At 41.8% G+C, this 18,784-nt stretch overlaps 1 pseudogene across 1 annotated transcript; it reads left to right on the top strand.

Moving 5' to 3' along the window:
* Positions 1-12,199: 12,199 nt before the first annotated feature.
* Positions 12,200-16,999, top strand: LOC311630288 (protein FAM161A-like; annotated as a pseudogene). Its single transcript has 2 exons — positions 12,200-12,208; positions 15,119-16,999. The product of its transcript is annotated as a protein FAM161A-like (transcript).
* Positions 17,000-18,784: the final 1,785 nt, after the last annotated feature.

Genomic DNA, 18,784 nt, shown 5'->3' with positions numbered 1-18,784 from the left:
ACACAGCATTTCATATAGTCTTCAATTTCAAAACTAAAAGAAAACAAAACACCCAAAGCACTTATAGACAAATTTTATGGCCTTCGTGAACAAAGGTTCAGACCCCATGGCTTTTCTGGGGACACCCAAGAATTCAGAATGAACTAGGAAAGGTCACTGGTGAGAAAAAAAATTCCACCTTTCATTTCTGCTTAACCTTTAATACTAAATGTATACCAGTTACTGAACCTAAGAATATTTGGAAATAAATGATGTTGAATAAATTAGTAAAGTTTGCAATTTTTCATAATATGAATAAATGAGATAGAATTAAATATGTTTCCTACTTAAATTAACGCTGTCCAGTGGGAAAGAAAATTAGTTTATGCTTAGTAGAAGGATACATAAAATTTTACTATAATTCAGCCCTAAGGAATTTTTTAATTACCTCAGTAATGAAAAATGTAAAATTACTGTGAGTGCAAGTGCTGGGATCTTTCAACACCCATTCCTCAGCTTTAAACCATTTGCCATTTTAATATCCAACTTCATAAATATTTTATTTCCAAAATGTTTGGCCCTTCACAAGACAGGAATGAATGCAAGATAAGATCTAGCAATAACTAGCACTCAACAAGGGGGGAGGGGGGAGAGAATGGTAATATCCACAGGGTGTACAGATCCAACTGAGTTTAAATGCCAACCAGTCATTTCTTAATCAGGAGCAGTGACAAAAATCACAAATTTCATTGCTGCTGTGTCTTCAGAATTAGGTCCAAGAAATAAAAAAATAACGACCTTCACTTGTTTGTGTGGTCTGGCAAAGGATTAAGCCAAAAAAATAAAATATTTTCCCAATCAGCAAATGTTCCTATGAATGGATTGGCCAGCAACCCCAGGAACATTTCTTTGAATTATATCTTGCATGCAATCCCATTTTTCCAGTGATCCATTAGTTAACCAGAAATACTGTACAGAGTTTAATGGGTTAGGAGACCTTAAGGGAATTGATGCATCTCAAATGAATGCCTCAGGGGATGCTGGTTTATTGCACAGAAGATAATTCTTTCCTGAAAAGGAGCAAGCTTCATTTGAAATTAAGATTTGAAGATCATAAACGGAATCAACTGAGCCAAGAAGTCTTTTGTGATGTACCGCACCTGGGAGGCAAGGCGCATTTGCAGAGAACGTGAGGAGAGGAAGGCCTCATGGAAAGACAAAAACTTTTCCCCCCACCTGAAAACAGTATTTCTTGAGAAGAAAATTTAAAATTTTTTTTCCATCTCAGTGTGCCACACTAAAAAGTTTGTTTTTGAGATACAGATAGAGGATAGGCAGATAGGCGGGTTGGTAGATAGATAATAAATGTTGGTTGTGTCCCAGAATATCTTGATGCAGTTAACCACAACATAAATAATTAGCTTTTTGTAAATGCAGCCAGTTCTCCAAGTCCTGGGGTAATCCACTGTGGACTGCAGCGAGGAAGTGGAACAAAGAGTGTGAAATGAACAGATGGATTTGATTTTAAACAAATTAGACCCATGACAAGGGATGTAACAAGTCATTTTTCAGTTTTCCATGCTCTGGGTGAACTCCCCTGTGCCCTTTCCAGCCTGCTAGCTCATTTTTCCCCTTCTGGGAACGCAGGCCGTTCTGCTTTGGGCTCTGTGATTGTAAACTGAGGTCTCCTGCTTCTACGAAACTGATCAAACGAGGCACCAGAGGGACTGAAGCAACAGAATGCTTGATTAGTTAATCTCCAAACTATTTGTTCTCTCAATCTCAGACTCGTTCCTGGACACACTCATAAATACAGGAACAAATGTCAGGAGATATCACACCTTGGAAACTCTGGACTCTCTGAGAGTATTCCACAATCCCACACTGGCATTCCCACCAATGTGGCTGACGTCAACCCCTGGCTGGCTCATTGACATGAATCATCCTTGCCCTTTCCACGGTTTCTTAAAATCCCACCCCTGCCTCCCTGCCCCCATTTTATGGGTTTGGTGGCTGAAAGCTGCCAGAGGTGGCCCCTGTGCACTGAGGCACACACCCCTCCACCAAACCTGAACTCTCAGCTGCATCTACGGCCTCAAATGTCCTGCCGTGGTCTCACTACCTCAGGAAAACTCACACCTCCCTACTGCCAATATCAACGAGAGCAGTGGCCGGCAAACTCTTTAGCCAACAGAGCCAAATATCAACAGTACAACGATTGAAATTTCTTTTGAGAGCCAAATTTTTTAAACTTAAACTTCTTCTAACGCCACTTCTTCAAATAGACTCGCCCAGGCCGTGGTATTTTGTGGAAGAGTCACACTCAAGGGGCCAAAGAGCCGCTGTTTGCCGACTGTGGAACTAGAGCTTTGAAGGGAAACAGTGGGTCTCTGTAAATTCATACTAACAGGGAATGACTGACTGGTCCCTCTGACCTAAATGGTAAGTCCCCTAACTGACCCTTCCCTCTAGGCCACCTTCACAGCGCCATCTAGGGGTGGTGTGTGACCCAAAGAAAACATTGCAGCCCCCACCCTCACACCATCTGCGAGTTCACCCCCCCCCCCCACCCAAATACCCACCCACTCTGCCCAGAACCTAACCACTGCTCCTCCCTCTCCCTGTCACAGGTTGACACTGACGTTTCCATCTTGCCTCTGAACCCCCTTAGCGCACTCAGAACACACGTCCTTTATCTTAAGAGTTCAGCGAGATCCGTGTTGGCAATCTTAGAGTTCAGGCACCATTGTATGGGGAAACACTCCTGGCTCACACCCACCCAGCCAGGGTCGGGCTCCTGGGTTGGCGTTGAAGTCTTACCTGGTTCACTGCGGCGACTCCGGGCAGCATCCGCCTGGTTCCTGCCCGGGCCAAGGGGTCCACTGTGTCCAGTAATTCGGCTCTGGAATGCGACCGCCGTGCACTTTCGGATGAAGCACAGAAAAGCAAGCCCATCCAGTGTGTAAATAAACGTCAAAAACACGAGTGTGCGGTAGAAAGTAGGGGGGCTCGTGACTGGTCCACGTCCCCGGTGAGCTGCGATGGGGAAGGACCCAGGTGGGCCGAGGTCGTCAGAAGCTGACAGGTTTCCAGCGAGACAGCAGGGACAGGCCCAGCATCTCCCACAGGGGCTCCCCGAAGTCCTCTGCTCGTCGGCCGGCTATTGGGTTTTGGGGGTGCAGAATCCAGAGGACGGCCAGCAGGTCCTGCCGGAGCCAGGGGCCGGGGTGCAGGAGGGGCCTGTCCGCCTCACCGCCTACCCCGCGTGGAGGGGCCGGACCGAGGGCACGGGGAGCGGGCGGGGGGGGGGGGGGGGGGGACACACACCGAAAGGGACATGCGTTTCCTCTCCGAGACTCTTCCGCTCGAACAAGGGGGACGCTTCGAGGCCGTTCCACCGAGAGAGAACTTGCACGAGGGTTTGAAGGGCTCGTGGGGAGGCGTGGCCGTGGGGCTCACGAGAAGGGGAGTGGCCCTCGGTGGGGCGTGCTTTGCGGGGAGGGCAGTCCTGGCCACTTAACGGGACTCAGGCAGGTGGAGGTGGAGGAGGGTGGAAGAGAAATGAGTGCTGGTGGGAGGTGGGGGGCGGGAAAATAGTAAAATAAAGAGGGGAAACGTTTTTGAGAAATGGTCCTTAGGTGGTTTTGACATTGTGCAAATGCCCTCCAAAGAATGCATTTGCACAAAAGTTTGGGTACCTTTGCTTAAGAGAATGGAATGATTGTGTGCGTTCATATAGATCAGTGTTTCCCAAACTTCTCTCAAGATGAGAATCACCTGGTGGAGTTGTTAAAATACAGATTCCTGAATCCCAACTAAGAAGTGCTAAACTAGAATTTTTGGGAACATATAGGCAAAATTGTATACTTAACTAGTGCTCTAAAACAGAGCACTAATTGTATACTTAACTAGTGCTCTAAAACAGAGCACTAATTGTATACTTAACTAGTGCTCTAAAACAGAGCACTAAGTTAAGTATACAATTTTACCTATATGTTCCCAAAAATTCTAGTTTAGCACTTCTTAGTTGGGATTCAGGAATCTGTGTTTTAACAACTCCACCAGGTGATTCTCATCATGAGAGAAGTTTGGGAAACACTGATATAGATACATATCGCACTATGTTGCAGTTTTTAAAAATGTGTGTCTTTCCTCCTTAAGGAAAGAGATTGTCTTTTTCATCTTTGCCCAAAGACAATGAATGTTTGCTACGTGACTTTTGAATGAAGGGTAAAAGAGAATGTCTATTTATTTATTTACTTATTTATTTTTAAAACCACTTTTATTAAGATATGATTGTCATACAAAAAGCTGAATATTGCTCACCTGGTATGGCTCAGTGGATGAGTGTCAACCTATGAGCAAGGAGGTCACGGTTTGATTACAACTCAATCCCCAGTGTGGAGCATGCAGGAGGCAGCTGATCAATGATTTTCTCTCATTATTGATGTTTCTCTCCTTCCCTCCCTTCCTCCCTCCCTCCCTCCCTCCCTTCCTCTATGAAATAAATACAAATATATATATTTTTTAAAAAACTAGGTATTTTTAACACACACAACTTGATGAGTTTCGAGATAAGTGTGTATCTGTGAAACCACCTCTCCCACAAAGAGGGGAGGAAAATCCCTTTTTAAAAAGGAAGCTAGCTAACTCTTCGAAGAATGTAGCTCACCTGTGATTTCAGTCGATGGAATAAAATAGGAAAACCTACAAATAAGAGAAGGAAAGAAGGAAAATTTGGGATCAGGAGATTTGAGGAACAGGATTTTCTTTCCCTGAGTCTTAAAATGGCAATACAGACACAGTGGCTCCCTCTGTTATGGGAGCAGCGTGGCCTTTGTGAGAGCAACAAACGGCACGAGATAAAATTCTTTGGGCTGAACATGAGAGCAGCTGATGTCACCACGCCTATCGCGCCATCGCCGGTGGAAAACCACCCATTCCTCCTTGAGTTAGCATCGAATTTTTCAGCTGTGTCCGGAGCATTGCCACAGGTGTGCTCACTTTGTCACCTGCTTCTCGGCAAACAGCACAGACCCCCCTGGGCCCCAAGCCTGGCCCTGGCTCAAATTCCCTGGCTTTCCAGAAGGCATCCAAGCCCCAGTGCTTTGATACAGACAGTATCCCCTTGACCTTTTGCAGTGTTCCACAGTCGTGCCATAACTGGTCACTTGCAGCCAAGCACAATTATTTGCACTGCCCGATGCCAGGGGAGACATGCCAAGCTGGTGAGGAAATGAATCAAAACGAATTGAAATTAATCTGCCGAGAGCTGATGAGGAAGACTCATGCTGCAGCAAAAATCAATGAATAAAAATAAAAAAAATGATCTGCCTAAGAAAAATCAATGAAACCAAATGGGCTGCCCATAGAGAAGAATTCTCTCATACACACAGGCTAGGCCTGACCTCAGATGTGCTCAGCTAATCCAGCACTTGTCAGCTCGCTGAAGAGAGCATAACCTGCCTTTCCCCCCCGAAGCAGAGGTTCTCAAACTTTAATGTGCGCGAGTTACCTGGGGATCTTGTTAACATGAAGATTCTGGTCCAGTAGGTGTGGGGTGCGGCTGGAGAATCTACACTTCAAACAAGCTTCCAGGAGGTACTGATGTTGCTGGTGTCTGGACCACACTTCGAGGAGGAGGCAGCAAGGTGTGTAGTCTCTGGACCAGCATCATCAGCATCATCTGGGAACTTGTTAGAAATGCAAATTCTTGAGCCCCCACTCCACACTGACTGAAGCAGAAACTCTGGGGATAGGGTCTAGGAATCTGAGTTTTAACAAGCTCTCCAGGTGATTCTGATGCACGCCAAAGTTTGAGAACCGTAAATATTCTAGATTTAAACCGTGTTTTTTCATGTAGGTCCATGGCCATCTCTACCATGAAAACTTCTCCTGGTAAACAAACTTGAAGATCTCTTGCCTCCCTTTAAAATCATCATCCTTTAATTTCTAGTGTATGTAAACTTTTTAAATGCTCTTTTTTGTCTCCTACATTCCATCAAGGGAGATTCTCTTGGCTTTTAAATTCTATCAGGAGCCACTTGAGAGCCTGGGCCGTACCTTGTTGATCTCTGTATCTCTAGCTTAGTAGTGTTTGCCATAAAGCATGCAATCATTAAACACTTGTGGATAGTCTGGTGATAGTATGCGGATTCACAGTGAAGCCAAATATGGTTAAGGGAAGGGCAGGAATTCAGTTGCCAGTTTGGCATTCTTTTCAAGTGAATAAAGTATAGATATCTGCATTAATTATCTAATGCTACATAACAAACCACACCAAAAAAAAAAAAAAAAAAAAAAAAAAAACTGATTTAAAACAACAATGTTCATTTTGTTATTGTTGTTTTTAATTTTTTAATTTTTTTTTTTTTTGGATCACAATGCTCTTTTTTTTTTTTATCACTCATGGTCTCTGTGGATCAGGAATGTGAGTCTGGCTTGGTTTGGGGGTCTCTGATGAGGGTGCAGTCAGATATTGGCAGGCTAGAGTCAATGAAAGGACTCACATAGCTGAAAAATCGGTGCTGGTTGTTAGAAGAGGCCTCAGTTCTCTCCGCGGGGCTACTTGAATGACCTCACAACATGGCAGCTGGCTTCTCCCAAAAGAAGCAATCCAAGCAAACAAGGCAAGACTGTCATTTTTTAAAGTTATTATTCCATTGGTCACATAGATTAACCCTGATTCAGTGTATGAAGGAACTCCACGGGGCCTGGAAGCCATATTGGCACCTGGCTATCATAATGAGTATCTTCAGGTTGCCACAGATATTGAGCTTGCTTTCAGGGAATTAATAGTCTTGGGGAGAAAGAAAAATAGTGAACAAGTTCACACATAATGATTTAAGATAGAAATACAAGAATGGAAAAATAAAACAGTAACAAGGGGACAAGATGAGGAGTGTGGTAACTTTAGATAATGATGTCAGTAACTCTCTAAGGCAAGCATGTCAAACTCATGGCCCACGGGCCATATGCCTTGTTTATTTTGCCCATGTTAGCCTTTGAGTTTGACATGCTTGCTCTAAGGTAATGATATTTGGGCTGAATGATGAGGAGGAACCTCCATGTGAAAAACAGGCAGAAAGAACAGTTTGTGCAAAGGCCCTGGACAAACTTGAACAAGCTTGGCATGTTTTAGAGATGGAAAGCAAGGGTGGCTGGAAAGTTATAAAGGAACTAGAGGCCCGTTGCATGAAGATTCGTGCAATAGGCCTTCTTTCCCCTGGCTTCCAGCTCTGGTTTTCCTCCGGCAACCTGGACCCAGGCCTTTGCTCTGGCCACTGCCTTCCACCTTCGCTCTGGCCAGAGTCTGCCATCTTTGTCTTTGCTGCAGCCAGAGTGCCACTCCTGTAGATCCCTTTGCCCCCCACCCTCCCTCTGATAGCAGGTCTCCTGCTCTGCCTGGCTGTTCTGTGCCTGGAGTGGCTGAGAGGCAGGGCCGCCACCATCTTTGCCCTTCTGATTTGCATATTCCCTCCTGATTGGCTGGTGGGCATCATGGAGGTATGGTCAATTTGCATCTTTCTCTTTTATTAGTGTAGATAGGGGGTGCCATGAGGGAAGGCAGCCTCCAGAGAGGTGGGAAGCAACCTGGCACTTTGGCATCTCCAAAGCAAAGAAGGTGTTTCTGGAAGGACAGAGTAGTCAACTTTTAAAAGCTGCTCAGAGTTGGAACAAGGAAAACATGAAGACCTTGCCAGTGGGCTTGGCAAGAGAGCACTGGAGACCTTGTTGGGGGCAGTGTCCATGGTGTGGATGGGATCAGAAGCCTGATGGGTGATTGAATGGAGGCAGAGGGTGAAGGAATGGAGGCTGGGGAATGGAATTCTTCTGAAAAGAACTGATGTGATAAGGAGAAGACAAATGGAGTAGTACCTCCAGGGCATGGAGTTAAGGAAATTTTTTTTGTTTTGATGTTTGTCTTTGATTTTTGGTTTTGAGATGGGAGATAGGACAGCCTACGTGGGCTGAGGTATGCTGAAAGGAATGAGGTAAGATGCAGGTCTCTGAAACATAGATAGCAATCTCTTAAATATGTCATTTTCATCTTTACCCTTGTGACTGAGTTTTATTTAGACCCAACTAATTCTAGACAGCTAATTTGGAAACTTGGAACATTTTTATTCTTTATTTAATTGGGAATTATAGTTCTTTTATTAGCTCTTCTGATTTAACTCATAAGTAGATATTTAGACTTTACTGTCTGGTTTATAGAGTTTATGAAAGTAATAACGTGACTGTTTTTTCTACAATATAGTTTTAAGCTCCCATTAATTTAACTTGCCTACAGAATTTTGTGACTGCAGGTGACCAGATACAGAGACTCACAGTGATATCACAGGGTAGTGAAAATTTTCCTACCCATTATAGAAATAGTCACCTTTTATTGACTTAATTTTCTTATGTGTGACATGATAGAAGGCTTTTGTGTGTTTTTTTAAACAAATAGCCAGAACTTCCCATTGTTGCCCTGAGGGTCTGGGATAGTCAGCACCAGCAGCTTCTATGTCTCCGTGCTCTCTATCCTGCCATTTTATCTTTTCAGTATTGTGTGTGTGTGTGTGTGTGTGTGTGTGTGTGTGTGCCCTGACCTGAAAAAGTGGAGAAATAATGATTTAAAAACACTGAGTGGGAGCCAAAAGTCAGACCAAGCCTTGTTGTTTTCCTGATTCCTCCTAGATGGGCCCCTGAGTGTCCTCCCAGCCTCCACTCAGTCCTGTCCTGCTCCCTTGGGAAGTTCCTCTCCTCTTGCAGCTCAGTGGCCTTGTATATATAGGAGGGGGGTTACAAAAGTAGGTTTGCAATCGTGAGTGAACGAAACACAGAGCTTATTCTTTTATTATTACTTAATTATTGCATTGTTTTCCACACGATTAACTGTAAACCTACTTTTGCCCCATCCTGCCCCCTTATCCACAGTGGCTAGATCATCCCGGTGCCTGAAAATATGCATAATACCAAACACTATGTATACTGTTTGCTTTCTATATATACATGCATGCCTATAATAAAATGTAATTTAAACTAGACACAATACGAGATTGACAACAATAACTAATAATAATGTAGAACAATTATACTGAATTAAAAGTTATGTGAATGTGGTTTCTCAAATAACCTACTGTACTATCTATACTCACCCTTCTTCTTGTGATGACCTGAGATGATAAAACATTTACATGATGGGTGAAGTGAGGTGAATGACCTAGGCATTGTTGTCAGAAGGAGGGCCAAAACTAGAACAAATGTGTTTTTCCTTCTTCACAATTTGACAGATAGAAGATTCATTCTTACCATATATTTTAGCTTCCTCAGCATACAATTTTTTTTCTTTCTTTATTAAGTTGAGAACTTTCACCTCTTCTCTTAAAGGAGCACTTTATGGCTTCTCTTTGGCATATCCATTGCCCTTGAGGCCATTATTAAGTAAAACGAGGATTACTTGGACACAAGCACTGTGATACAGACAGTTGATCTGATAACTCACATGGCTCCTGAGTGACTAAAGGGCAGGGAGTGTCCACAGTGTGGATACGCTGGACAAGGATGATTCACATCTCAGGCCTGAGGGAGCAGAATAGCACATTTCACCATGCTGCTCAGAATGGCGTGCAATTTAAGACTTATGAGTTGTTTATTTCTGGAATTTTCCATTTAATATTTTCAGACCGTGGTTGACTGAGGGTAACTGAAACGATGGGAAGAGAAACTTCAGATAAAGAAGGACTGTATGTAGGTCTGAGGTTTCAGCCTGGAGAGAGGAAAAAGGAAAGAGACATGGATAAAATCGTGGATCCACAGGATGTGTAGGTTATGTCTATCTCCCTGGTAGTTATGAGCACTTGACTAGTCAGGGATCCCTGCTCTAGGGGCAGTGAATTGGGAAGTAAAGGACTCTAGTCTAGAGTTCATACTCCACATTCTGCAAATGCTTCAAATATCATTATCTAAATTAGCAGTGAGGGTTCCTTAATTAGCTTAGAAATGTTAGGTGTATGTTCTTCATTGGAAAAGTAAGTATTTTCAAGCTATTGATATATGGTTAGCTAGAATGATTATGTATCATTCTGCAGAAACAAAGGGATAGGCCCTGTGAGTCCTGCAGCCCAACAATTTAGAGCTTTCCCAGAAGTCCATGTGGTCCTGAATGAACCTGCTGCTGATCCAACTCAGAAAACTTGCTGAGCCTCCCATGCAGGGTGCTATTCGGAATGCTCATGAGGATGGAGAACATGCACCGTGCCTAGAGGACAGGTTGGACGATGCTTTCTTATATAGATTGGTACATTCTGAGACCAGCTATCATTTTTAACTGTTGCTATGTAACCAACCTCCCCCGAGCCCCCCCCCCCCCCGAAAAAAAAGACTTAGTGCTTGAAGCAATGATTAATTTTCACAATTCCGTTTGTTGGAAGTCTGGTCACTGTCCTGCTGGCCTTGTGCAGGTACGGTCTTCTGCGGGTTTGACTGGGGCTGACTTTAGTTTTGTCTGGCTATTGTTGCTGGCTGTCAGCACCCCGTTATCCTCCACGTGAGCACTCAACCCCAGGAGACTAGACTAGACTTCTTCACACATGAGAGTGTGAGAGTGGAAGCTAAAGGACCTCTAGAGAAACGAGCAGAAGTCACTTCCCCCATGTGCTGTTGGTCAAAAGGAAATCACAAGGCCAGCTCACATTCTAGAGGAAAAATACACCCCGACTTTTGATGGGACTAGCAGTAACCTCACATTGCATAGAGGTGCACAGGGAAGAGTAATCCACAGGGGCCATTTACCAAAAGAACCCAACAACACATTAGGCTGAAGTGCATCCTTACCCACTTTTGTCAGTCTTCTTTATCATTTTGAATTTTTCTTTGGTACAAACTTCTTATTAGATCTAAAGAAAACCTCATCTTTTTTTTTAATCTAATAATTTGATGAAGAATTCCCAATACACCAAGTAGAAGTGCCAGCACTGACATTTTGAGTTTCTTATGCTTGTATCATTGTAAACCTCCAGTCCCACTGCTGGAAATCCTTAGTACAGAAATCCACTTCACCTGTACACAGAATCTGCAACACACCACAATTTGCTTTTAGGACATCACTGTCAGCTCCATCCACTGCCCCTACCCTCCTTTGAGGCATCTTGTGAACCAAATGGTCCATATAACCTTGTGTGAAAGATGCTCCACTGAGGCAAGGGAGAAAACAGTAACATTTTAACTCATATTTATGTATGCACATGTACATTTATTTACAACCTAAAATAATAAAATAAGGCTTACTGATATTTAAAAGCAGAGTTAACAATATAACCCCTACTTGGTTCATATGCTATATGGTTGAAATCATACAGTATGTAGCCTTTTCAGGTTAGCTTTTTTTTTTTTTTAACTTAGTAATATACATTTAAAGTTCATCCATTCTTTTCATGGTTTGATAGCTCATTTCTTTTTAGTGCTGAATAATACTTCTTTGTCTTGATGTATCACAGCTTATTTATCCATTGTACTAATATGGGCTCTCTGAGGAAAAAGAACCAATAGCTTAGATATAGACAGATGGACAAATAGATAATGCAATATATATTTTGTGTGTGTGTGTGTGTGTGTGTGTGTGTGTGTGTGTGGCACTGGGGTGGGGGGGAGGGTGCGGTCTGAGGTCCCCCATCAAGCCCCACCAGGTGAAGGGGGCAGCCTGAGGTCCCCTGTCAAGTCCCGCAGTGTGGGGACGTGTACTGAGGCCTCCTGTCAAGCCCTGGGGAGCAGGGGGGAGGGGGGGAAGGGGGGGCCGCGGCTTGAGGTCCCTCGCCCTGGCCAGGCACCATGCAGCCTCAGGTCCCTGCTATTTGGGTGTGACTCAGATTTTTTTTTTTAGGGCATAAGCTAGGTCTTATTATTTTTTTAAATGAAATGTGGCAAGTAGAGTACTTAGTAAATGTATGTTAGATGAAGTAATAAGCTTGTTATACAGCTGATGTATCTATATCTTGTGTTTGGGCTAACATTTTTATCAACAGTATCTTGCTTACCTGCGTGGCATTGGCTCTGCAGATGCTGGGGCTTTTCAATGATTTAGATGTGAATGTTAAGATTTCTAACTATTTCATCCTGAGAGTCTATGTCTTCTAAAAGGCAAAGCACCTAAAATGGATATAAATTAGAAGACAATGTGACACCTATTAAGACTCTGATGCAGAGATTAAAAGCAGCACTCACATTTACACTCTCTATGTCGAAGGTATGGAAAGTCTGCATATTCCGTCAAAATATAATAAATTACAGCCCAGAAGAGATGGTATCACGCTGTTAAGTATTAGCCCCAATATTAGAGAGGCAAACATGACTGACACGGAGGTTTGTGTATTGACAAAGTGTGTGTCATGGAAAGCAATAATAACAGACTGGACCACATTCCTGAATGATTGTTTAATAAAACATAGAAGGACAGACATCTTGGCTGGGTAGATTCTATTTTATTCACTCTTCAAATAAGAGAGTCTTTCCAGCCCGACGATATGTCACAGGATTGTACAAATTGGCATTTGCAGATATCAAAAGGATGCCTGCCACCTAGAGAGCAGGTTGCATTTACTGTCAGTTGCTGGCTGTCAGCGGCCTTTCTGATCCTGTTTCCATGGAAATTGACATTAAGATAGGTGGGGGGAGAAGGGAGCTATGGGTTGTGTTCTTATTTCATTATTTCAAATAAGATGTTTGAACCTTTTACCTGCTTTGCACCCATCTGAAACCGGTTTCCCTGGTAACGGAATCCGGGATGTGGCCCCCCAGTTGCTGAGAGCAGGTACTCTTCCTCTGCTGATCTCAGAACATAGCACTGAAGGGGAGAGTCAGCAAGGCCAAGGGTCTTGGATTAGCTGTAAGGGTGAAAGGAAGAAATTGGAAGTGACCTAAAACTTCATAAGTAATAAGTTGGTTTTTTTTTAAATTCAAGTTTTTCTTTAATTAAAAATCTAGTCAAGTAAAACAAATATACAGGTGGTGACTATCTGCCAAAGACCTTAAAAACGGTCACCCCTCAACTGCCTAATCCCGCTGCTCTACCCAGCACCGTCCCTGAGGCTCAGACTCCCTGCTCATGCATTTTCTTATACATCATGCTTACTTTTCTTAGAGGGTTAAAAGAGAAAAAGGAACAGTATAGACAAGGGCTCACTGGCTCCTCCTCCCTGCCCCTCCCACTCCCCCAAGATCAATGTTTCCTCATCCTGAGTGACTTGCTTTCCAAGGGACTATAGTTGTTTTTAAAAGGCTTTTCACTGCAGAGGATATGCATGAGGTGGCACTAAAATGGCAGTCTTCTTTAAAAAATACTAATATATGTACCTCCAGGGGAAAGAAAACCTTAGGGGAAAGAAAAGAGTGGCCAATAAACCAAACTATTAAGAATGGTTGCGCTTTACATTCCGAATGGGAAGTTATGTATCGGGGCTATTCCAATCGCAGAGCGCTGGATTCAGTAGAATGGCCATGTAAATTGAAAAGCAAACTAATGTCTCTTCAAGCTCTGGAAATCACAGAAGGAATTTGCTCCCAAGTGGAAAATGCTAGGCAATCAACCAATCACTCACCCAAAGAACAAAAGCTTTGTCTTTCTCATCAAGTGTCTTTTATGCAGAAGTAGGATACGGGTCACTGCATGCAATATCAGAGAGAAAACCAGAAGGGCAGAGGTTTCGGCACATAGACCTCGCTTGAGTTCTGATGCGTTGTATTATGGAAAGGGGAACAGTGTATTTCCTTCCTTTGATTTTGCCATATATAAAACATCCCCCAAAAAATATTACACCTGAGATGCGTGATAAAAATAAAACTCTTGACTGAGATGCTAGTGTTGGGTGAAGGGAAAGGATTTTACTTTTATGCAAACAAGAAAGCTAACTATAGAAATGAAACACAGGCTTATAATGCATTCCCACCCTATGATCTAGTAATTCCATTCTTGACATTATTTCAAGGAAATATTTCAAAAGAAGAAACAGTTCTATATTTGAAGATTATTAGTGCACTATTAGTTATCAGAGTTAAAATGTGGTAAAAATAACCATGCAACATTGCAGAAGTAGTTTAACAAATGGTGGTGTATCAATGTTGCCAAAAAAAAAAACAAAAAAAAACTGAACACTGCAGAAATATTAGAAATATTGGGATGGGAGAAGAGGGACTTGTGATAGCTTAATGTGAACAGCAGAAAACCCTTTTACACTGCTGATGGGAATGTAAATTGCTGCAGCCACCCTGGAAAACACTACCAAGGTTTCTCAGAAAATGAAAAATAGAATTACCATTATGACCCAAGATTCTCAATTCTGGGTATATATATTCCAAGGAAACAAAATCATAACCTCAAAGAAATACCTGCGCTCCCACGTTCATTGCAGCATTATTTACAATAGCCAAGGTTTGGGAACAACCTAAATGCCCCTCAACAGATGGATTAAAAAAATGTCACACACACACACACACACACACACACACACACACACACCAAGAATATTATTCAGTCTTTAAAAGAAGGAAATCCTGCCATTTGGGACAATATGGAAAAACTTGGAGAAGGGCATTATGCTAAGTGATATAAGCCAGACAAGACTATCACACATTAAAAAGTCAAACTTAGAAACAGTAGAATGGTGATCGTCAGGGCTATGGGAGAGAGGGAGACGTTAGGAAAGAGGACAAGCAGAACTGGCGGCCTCCAGTGTCCATGCCCCGGCAAAGCCCAACACCCCTGCGCAGGCCGCCCAGGTCCAGAACCCTTAGAGTAGGGGTGTCGAACTCAATCAGAGAAGGGGCCAAAATCTAAAATCCAGCCTAAATCGCGGGCCGAATGGTTTACTGAACAGTCATAAACTGACAATGTCATAAACTGACAGCGGAGTGCAGAGATGACAGCGCGGTGCGGGCCACATTGCAAGGCCTGGCGGGCTGGATTTGGCCCGCGGGCCTTGTGTTTGACACATGTGCCTTAGAGAATCTGGTGGCCTCGGTGGCAGCCTGGGAGGAAGAGGAGGACAAAGAGGAAAAGGAGGAGGAGGAACAGGAAGATGAGAAGGCAGTGCAACAGGCGCGGGCGATGACTGACTTTAACGTCATTTCCAGGGTGAATAACCTAACATATATGAACTAGGAGGGCCCTGTGAACATTTCTGATTTTACCGCTCTAATGATGAATATTTCAGGAAACTAAAAGAGCTGAAGACTGCCCACATGGTAACTATGGCAAATTTAGAGGAAATGTACCAGAATAAATTAAATTTATAGAAACTGCAGCCAGTGATCATCAGGGATGAAGCTTCTAGCATCTCTTCCATGTGTGTATCAGAAAAGAACTGTCACCCTATCTCGTAAATCCCATCACTTTCAGAACCTGATTTAGGTCATCCTTCCTCCTTGATTGTGTCTTCCTCTGAAGGTGAGCTGCCCAACTTGGAAAAAGACCATCCTGAGGAAAGCAGAATGATGACCTGTGCTAAGGAGCTCATCAACAACACGTGGACCAACGTTTCTGTTAAAGATTACATTCCGTGTGAAGATGCTGACTTCCCAGCAATTAAAAAAACAAGGAAGAAATTAGAAGAATGGGTGCCAAAGACTACAGTACCTGAGCCTTTTCAAATGATTAGAGAACAGAAGAAAAAAGAAGAGACCATGAAATATAAATCAGATGTGGAATTGGTACACAAACTGCTCAAAAAACAAGATTCAGAGTGAAGGAAAATATTCCGAGCCAACCCAGTTCCAGAATTTGTCTTTTCCCTCCTTTATCATAATATAGTCAAGCAAAATGAAGATCAGAGAACTATGAAGGAGAAAAACAAAGAAGCGTTTTTTGGCCTCACAAAAGCCATTTAAGTTTATTGCAAAGGAGGAACAAAAGCGAGCAATCCGGGAAAAGCAGCTGGGAGGCTTTATTAAGTCTAAAAAGAAAACAAATCAATTTAAAGCCAGACCTATACCTCGATCTACGTACAGTTCAACTACCAATAGCACATTAGAAGAAGAAGAGCTCTTTAGAAACATTAAGACACAGCGGAGAGCCCAAGAACTTCTACCGAATTCATACCCTCTGCCTTCGAGTCCACCTCACAGAAGTTTTGCTACAAGGCAGCCCAGGGATTCCGACCGGGCTAAAAAGTTGAAGTATAAATGCAAGTCTAAGAGCCAGTTTGCTGATTTTGGAGAACCTCCTGAGAGATAGCAGAAGCACCTCTCAGAGCAGAAAAGTCAAAAAATCCTGTTAGTTTACAAACCGTCTGATCTTCATGCGGCCTCACATGCATCCACTAAAAGAGAGAAAAATTTGGCAGATAATAAAGCAGATGAAGGAAATTTGAAAGAAACACAGTGGGCTTATCAGTCTCTAAGGCACAAGTCACAATTAGAAGTCCCAATGCAAAGCATGTGCTTTATAACGACAATCCTCCAATGCCCACAGTATCTTCCAGAGGAAGAGAACAAGCCAGCAGATTACTTGAGGAAAAGAAAATGTTGGAAGAGAGAACTCGGACCCTAACTAAGCAGAAACAAAGAATGAAGGAATTGCAGAAACTCCTGACAACCCAGACTAAGGCTTATGACTCACATCAAAGTTTAGCTCAAATGTCTAAATCCAGAATAAAATCTTTCAGAAAGAGTGGAAAGGAAAGGATGAGATAATACCGGTGAGAACTAGAGAAAAAATTAAAATACAGGCCACTGCTATTTCAAAGAGCTGCTCAGAAAAATGCAAGAATGGCAGCAGAAAAGCATTACTCATAACACCCTACAAGCACTAGGAATATCTGACGAGTTTGTTTCAAAGAAAGGCCGAAGTGGAAAAATATTTGAGCTCTTCAGCAATTAAGAGATGAAAAGTTTCACTGAGGATAAAGAAAGCTTTAATGAAGAAGAAAATATGGGAGGAGAGAATGGGGAAGAAAATGATTTCATTGAAACCAACAGCCAGGATTCTCGCAAGGAAAGAGAAGCCAAAGAAGAAAGTGGAGAAGAGAAATTTGTTGCAGAATAAACCAGAATCAGCAGGGCCTCCTCTCTGTGCCATTGCTGTTTTTTGCAGCATCCAGTGTTAGCAGCTTTGCTTGTTGTGTTAGGAACGTGGATAGGAAGGAACCCTTCTGATGTGTGCAGGGCTCTTTAGCAAAGTTATCTGTAGCCAAAATGGCAAATCCAGCTGATTAGTCATTTAGTCCTGGTAAGGCTTTGCCTATTGAGTTTTTTAAATTGCTACATGTGCTCTGTTTGCAACTTTGCTCTTACTTGCATTTTTAAAAATCGGTTGATAATCACAGCTGTCACAAACTGATTATTATCTCATTATTTTTGGTAGAAAAAAACTGGCTTAGCATTGAAAGCAGAGAAAAGTATTGTCCTTTGGTGATTTGTTTGAAAAAAATTTTCTGGAAAGCATAAATCAATACATATCTTAAAATTGTACTGTTTAGCCATTCTTTTTCTCTGCAATACATTTCACAAAATGAACCCTCACAGTTGTTTTAGTAAACTTTCTTATCTGAACCATTTTTATTTTTATTTAATTTTTAAAAATCTGGACCATTTTTTAAAAGTAATAAAATATAGGAAAAAATAGGTACTTGCAAACCTACATTTATTTTTGCACTGAAAGTTTATTATTAAATTATCCACCCTATTATCAGTTTTTCTTTTTATCTCTGGCTTTAGTCTAAATTATTTTTGACATATAAATTATTAGAAAAGTTTTTATACTTACTTTTTAACCTTGTGTATTATGGCAGATAGAAATAATCATAGCATTCTGAATTATAATCATAATAAATAACAAGCTAGTTTTAAATGAGATGAAATTGTGCATAATAACTTGTCCAAGGCAAGTCTCCAAATAATTCAGGCTTACCTCTTTAATACTAGAACCAGGGTGTTCAATTTTTTTACATATTATTCCAGACACACTTTGTCTTTCTATTATATGACTTTTATCATTTTTCCTCTGTGAGCAAATTTTTTGTTATGAGAATTAAATATAAAGATGTAATAGAGTGAGACATTTTCTTTTATAAAAAATAATCAACTCATAAAGAGGATTAACTAATAAAGGTATATAATAGCAGTATTTACTTACTGGAAATTTATGCTTTTAATGAAGAGATAAGGTGATTTTTTTCTAATTAAGGGCAAAGGTTTATTTGCTATTTCTTTTTTATGTTAAACTATTTGTCACTACCATTAGACTGCAAACTCCTTGATAGTTGGCATCACTTTAAAATTCATCTTTGTATTTTTTTAATATTTTGCACAGGCTTGTGCATATCATAGGTACTTAATAAAGGTTTGGGTGAGCAAGTAAAAATAAATTATAAACTTACCTATAAGGTGAATAATGTCTAAGGCTAATACTGTTTGTTTAACTGAAATTTGCTTACAGTAGAACTTGTAATGTCACCAAAAAAAGTAAATATGTGAGGTGGTGGATGTGTTAATTCTATGGAGGGAATCCTTTCACAGTGTATACATGTATCAAATCATCATGTTGTATATACTTTAAATAGCTTAGAATTTTATGTGTCAGTTACACCTCAAGCAGAAAAAAAGACAGAAAATGAAAGTGAGAAGCAGGTTCTAAAACCATGTGGACAAGAAGGTAGAACAGTACAATTAAGACAATGGGGCTTTGGACGGTGATCAACAGGGTAAAGCGAACTCCATCAACAGTTAGTTGTCTGATCTCAGGCTGTTTACTGAATCCATGTGCCTCAGTTTCCTCATCTGTTAAATGATATGAAACCAGTAACCACCTCACTGAGCTCTTGTGACCATT

This window comes from Pipistrellus hanaki, assembly GCF_964339955.1.
Source record: "Pipistrellus hanaki genome assembly, chromosome: 11".
NCBI lineage: Eukaryota > Metazoa > Chordata > Mammalia > Chiroptera > Vespertilionidae > Pipistrellus > Pipistrellus hanaki.
Note: the sequence above shows the minus strand (reverse complement) of the source record. Positions and strands in the feature narration are given on the sequence as shown.